Raw genomic sequence first — 6,030 nt, forward strand, 5'->3', positions numbered from 1 at the left:
GCGTCAAAATTAACACACATACTTGATGTGACTCAAAAGAAGAACGAGTTACTTTCCGACGTTGTTTTAGATGTGCAAGTGCCAGTCAAAACTCTCGGTGACGGCACACTGCCGATCATTTCGCTAGTTAACACCCGTCTTGTTGTGGGTGTTTCAAGCTCAAGAGCATCTCCAAGCAGAAAATGGTCAACAGCAACATTCAGACGGTTTCGTACTGCTCAATTGCTACATTAAAACGGTATGTATGTTTTTCAGAACTGGAAAAACAGGAGCATGATAGCATTCGAACCTGTAACCTTCAGATCCGAAATCCGACGCCTTATCCATTAGGCCACACGGTCACTGACGACCAAGTATAACTTGTATACGACTCATCTCGAAACGCTCTCAGGCCTGAGGAATTGTGTTTTCGATCTACACAGCCGCTGCCCCTTGCTCTTTCCCACCCATTCGTTACATTCAACCTCTTACGAGACCGACCAAATATAGACTGGGACACAAGACCACACACTTTGTGCATTCGGAATCCAAGGCAGTGCGTCCCTCGCCGCATTTGCTACGATGGCCATTTGCTACATCTGCAGAAGCGGCGGCGGCGGCGGCAGCGGCGGCGACGACGGCCGCGAAAGGCTCTGAGATATGTGAGAAATACATCCATAAAATGTAATTCAGACTGCCTCGTCCCATTTTATGCTGTACCGCTTTGGCAAATGCTTTATCTACGCCACTCGCCATAATCACCGGTCTTGTTGTGTGTGTTTCAAGCTCAAGAGCATCTCCAAGCAGAAAATGGTCAACAGCAACATTCAGACGGTTTCGTACTGCACAATTGCTACATTAAAACGGTATGTATCTTTTTCAGACCTGGAAAAACACGAGCGTGATAGCATTCGAATCTACAACCTTCAGATCCGAAGACCGACGCCTTATCCATTAGGCCACACGGTCACTGACGACCAAGTGTAACTTGTATACGACTTATCTCGAAACGCTCACACCCCTGAGGAATTGTGTTTTCGTTCTACACAGCCGCTACCCCTTCGTCTTTCCCACCCATTCGTTACATTCGACCTCTTACGAGACCGACCAAATATCGACTGGGGCACAAGACCACACACTTCGTGCATTCGGATTCCAAGGCAGGACGTTCCTCGCCGCATTTGCTACTGCTGCAGAAGCGACGGCGACGACGACGACCGCGAAAGGCTCTGAGGCATGTGAGAAATACATCTATAAGATGTAATTGAGACTGCCTCGTCCCACCTTATGCTGTACCGCTTTGGCAAATGCTTTATCTACGCCACTCGCCTTAATCACATTTGAGAGTAATTCTTAATAAAACGCCTGTCGCCAATTGTTCGTCACCACAGATACTATTTGCTATACGGCCACGACGCGCAACTGATTTCCAAAATTCGTCTTCCTCCTTTGAGGATGGAAATCACAACCCCCGGTTTATTAGACCAGTGCTCTACCACTGAGCTAAAGAGGCGCGGCCTAGCGGTACTTTTGCGTACTTCGTCCTTACGGTCGTGTGGATCATCAGACTTCAGCTGACAACACTTCATATTACCGACTAATATCTGCAGCTATGGCGACCCATTACTGCTTGGCTACACATCTGACACGTAACCGATGTGCTCTCCAAACAACAACACTTGCATTTCAGAACTTGTCTTTCACACATGTCTACAAAGTCACCTTCACCCTCAAATACAGTTTCCTTGCGACTGACAGAGATGTACGCAAAGTTTAATGTTGCTATTTCCATTACATCATGTTAATCAGAAAAACGGTAATTTACATCTGCAGCGGAACAAAATTCCGTTCCGCACAGCGTGGGGCTCGAACCCACGACCCTGGGATTAATAGTCTCATGCTCTACCGACTGAGGTAGCCGGCTGCCTCGGTGAATACCTGCCAGGTAGCACGTCACACAGTACTCGTTTGGGTTGGGTGGTCCCATACAAAATGTCTCCATGCTGCCTAATGTTTTCCAAACGTCACAGTCGTCACGTACTTCACATTTATTTCATAATCATTTCTAGAAGGTAAACGAATTGCATGACAACCTGCAGAGCTAGTGGCGTCAAAATTAACACACATACTTGATGTGACTCAAAAGAAGAACGAGTTACTTTCCGACGTTGTTTTAGATGTGCAAGTGCCAGTCAAAACTCGCGGTGACGGCACACTGCCGACCATTTCGCTTGTTAACACCGGTCTTGTTGTGTGTGTTTCAAGCTCAAGAGCATCTCCAAGAAGAAAATGGTCAAAAGCAACATTCAGACGGTTTCGTACTGCTCAATTGCTACATTAAAACGGTATGTCTCTTTTTCAGAACTGGAAAAACAGGAGCGTGATAGCATTCGAACCTGTAACCATCAGATCCGAAATCCGACGCCTTATCCATTAGGTTACAGGTGTTACAGGAGGTGGGGGACTGAAGGTTGGGGCACTGCCGGAGGAAGTGTGCTTCTTTGCAGTGCGGGCAGACGGGGGCCTCGCGGCACTCAGATGTAGGATGTGCATTATAGCGCAAGCACCTCTGGCAGCGGATGGACTGTGGAGGGGAGCGGGACGGGTCGACCTTATAACGGCGGTTGAAAAGGAGGGCACCCTCCTTGAGGAGGAGGTCTATGGAGGGAGCATGCTCGGAGAACACCCGCATGAGGCGGGTGGGGCCGGCTGGATTGTGAATCCGGCGGACAGCTCGAACCTCTAGATAGGGATGGGCCTTCAGCTCCGCCAACACCTCCTCCTCCGCGATCATCGGGCTAAGCCGAGTGATCACGGCAGTGAGGGTCGGTGGGCGACGGGGCGGCTGGGGTTGTCAGGATGAGGAGGGGGAGGGAGCAGGGGCAAGGGAGGCATGGGGACCAAACCGGGTGAGGGGAATGCGGGAGAGGATGTCGGAGTGGAGGGTGGGGCTGGGGGATGTGATCAGGACGGAGTCCCGACGGGGGGTGAGAAGGGAGATCGGGGCTCCGGGGAAGTGCTGGCGGAGGAGAAGGGTAAGATTGCGGGCCTCCAGGAGAGAGGGATCAGGGTGAGAAAGGAGGTACCTGTAGGAGGGGGAGGTAGAGGAGGGAGTAGATAGGGAAGGTGGGGTGGTATCCATGGCATCCTGGGGGGTTGGAGGGGGGAGAGTCCGCGACTTCTTGGGAGCAGAAGAGGCTGGGGTGCCGCTGGGACGTTTCACAGCGGGAGAGGGATGGGAAGAGGTGTGGGGGATGGGGACGACCGGGAGATGGCGGGAGATGGCAGGTCCCACCGGCGGTGCAGGCACTGGTGGTGGTGCTGGTGCTGGCGCTGGAGCTGGAGCTGGCGCCACAGAAGATGCAGTGGCAGTAGTTGGCACTGGCGATGGCGAGGGCGATGGTGATGGTGATGGTGATGACGATGATGATGGTGTGGCGTGGGTGGTGGCCCGACGGGCAACAACCCTGGCGGGGGTGGCATGAGTTACATGTGGGAGGGGAGGGAATGGGTCACGTGAGGCATGGGGGGTAGGAACAGGGGAGGGAGCAACAAAAGGAGCGGGGGTGGGAAGAGTGAGGAGGGGGGGAATATATGGGGGAGGCGGTGATTGAGCACACCACGTGATGGTGGTGGCAGCAAGTGAGGGGGACGTGTACACGATTGCAGTGGTAGTGGCGGTAGTTGTGGGGGTTGTCATGGTGAGAGGATAAGTGGGAGAGGGGAAAAGAGGAAAAATAACAGGGGACAGTCAAAGGACAAGGACAAGAGACTGACGAAGAGGAAGGGTAAGACGTAAGCAGAGACGACAGAACGAAAGACGGGCAGGGAGCGGCGGCGGCGGCGGCGGTGGCGGCGGCGGCGGCGGCGGCGGTCGGCAACAGCAGCAGCGGCACGAACCGGATACGGTGGCGGCAACCGGCGGCGGCGGCGGCGGCGGCGGCGGCGGCGGCGGTGGGAACCGGCGGCGGCGGCGGCAGCGGTGGCTGGGACCATCGGCGGCAAAGGCTCGGCACAACGGCAGCTGCAGCGATCACTGAAACTCCTAGCACTTCGATATTAAGGACAATAATATCGAAGGGCGCAACCCTCTCGAGTTACGCCGAAGATCCCGGCTGTACCGCTTTGGCAAATGCTTTATCTACGCCACTAGCCATAATCACATATGAGAGTAATTCTTAATAAAACGCCTGTCGCTAATTGTTCATCATCACAGATACTGTTTGCTATACGGCCACGACGCGCAACTGATTTCCAAAATCGTCTTCCTCCTGTGAGGATGGAACTCACAACCCCTAGTTTACTGGATCAGTGCTCTACCACTGAGCTAAAGAGGCGCGGCCTAGCGGAACTTTTGCGTACTTCGTCCTTACGGTCGTGTGGATCATCAGACTTCAGCTGACAACACTTCATATTACCGACTAATATCTGCAGCTATGGCGACCCATTACTGCTTGGCTACATATCTGACACGTAACCGATGTGCTCTCCAAACAACAACACTTGCATTTCAGAACATGTCTTTCACACATGTCTACAAAATCACCTTCACCCTCAAATACAGTTTCCTTGCGACTGACAGAGACGTAGGCAAAGTTTAAAGTTGCTATTGCCATTACATCACGTTAATCAGAAAAACGGTAATTTACATCTGCAGCGGAACAAAATTCCGTTCCGCCCAGCGTTGGGTTAGTACCCACGACCCTGGGATTAACAGTCTCATGATTTACCGACTGAGCTAGCCGGCTGCCTCGGTGAATACCTGTCGGGTAGCACGTCACACAGTACCCATTTGGGTTGGATGGTCCCATACAGAATCTCTCCATGCTGCCTAATGTTTTCCAAACGTCACACTCGTCACGTACTTCACTTTTATTTCGGAATCGTTTCTAAGAGGTAAAGGAATTGCATGACAACCTGCGGAGCTAGTGGCGTCAAAATTAACACACATACTTGATGTGACTCAAAAGAAGAACGAGTTACTTTCCGACGTTGTTTTAGATGTGCAAGTGCCAGTCAAAACTCGCGGTGACGGCACACTGCTGACCATTTCGCTAGTTAACAACGGTCTTGTTGTGTGTGTTTCAAGCTCAAGAGCATCTCCAAGCAGACAATGGTCAACAGCAACATTCAGACGGTTTCGTACTGCTCAATTGCTACATTAAAACGGTATGTTTCTTTTTCAGAACTGGAGAAACACGAGCGTGACAGCATTCGAACTTTTAACCTTCAGATCCGAAGTCCGACGCTTTATCCATTAGGCCACACGGTCACTGACGACTAAGTCTACCGTGTATACGAATCATTTCGAAACGCTCACACGCCTGAGGAATTGTGTTTTCGTTCTACACAGCCGCTGCCCCTTGCTCTTTCCCACCCATTCGTTACATTCAACCTCTTACGAGACCAACCAAATATAGACTGAGACACAAGACCACACACTTTGTGCATTCGGAATCCAAGGCAGCGCGTCCCTCGCCGCATTTGCTACGATGGTCATTTGCTACTTCTGCAGAAGCGGCGACGACGACGACGACGACGACCGTGAAAGGCTCTGAGATATGTGAGAAATACATATATAAAATGTAATTCAGACTGCCTCGTCCCACCTTATGCTGTACCGCTTTGGCAAATGCTTTATCTACGCCACTCGCCATAATCACCGGTCTTGTTGTGTGTGTTTCAAGCTCAAGAGCATCTCCAAGCAGAAAATGTCAACAGCAACATTCAGACGATTTCGTACTGCTCAATTGCTACATTAAAACGGTATGTATCTTTTTCAGAACTGGAAAAACACAACCGTGATAGCATTCGAACCTGTAAACTTCAGATCCGAAGTCCGACGACTAATCCATTAGACCACACGGTCACTGACGACCAAGTATAACTTATATACGACTCATCTCGAAACGCTCACAACCCCTGAGGAATTGTGTTTCCGTTCTACACAGCCGCTGCCCCTTGCTCTTTCCCACCCATTCGTTACATTCAACCTCTTACGAGACCGACCAAATATAGACTGGGACACAAGGCCACACACTTTGCGCATTC

At 51.2% G+C, this 6,030-nt stretch overlaps 1 non-coding gene across 1 annotated transcript; it reads right to left on the reverse strand.

Moving 5' to 3' along the window:
- Positions 1-1,830: 1,830 nt before the first annotated feature.
- On the reverse strand, positions 1,831-1,905 carry Trnan-auu (transfer RNA asparagine (anticodon AUU)). The gene has a single exon. It is a non-coding gene; the product is annotated as a tRNA-Asn (tRNA).
- Between the last annotated feature and the right edge of the window lie 4,125 nt (positions 1,906-6,030).

This window comes from Schistocerca gregaria, chromosome 4 (assembly GCF_023897955.1).
Source record: "Schistocerca gregaria isolate iqSchGreg1 chromosome 4, iqSchGreg1.2, whole genome shotgun sequence".
Classification (NCBI taxonomy): domain Eukaryota; kingdom Metazoa; phylum Arthropoda; class Insecta; order Orthoptera; family Acrididae; genus Schistocerca; species Schistocerca gregaria.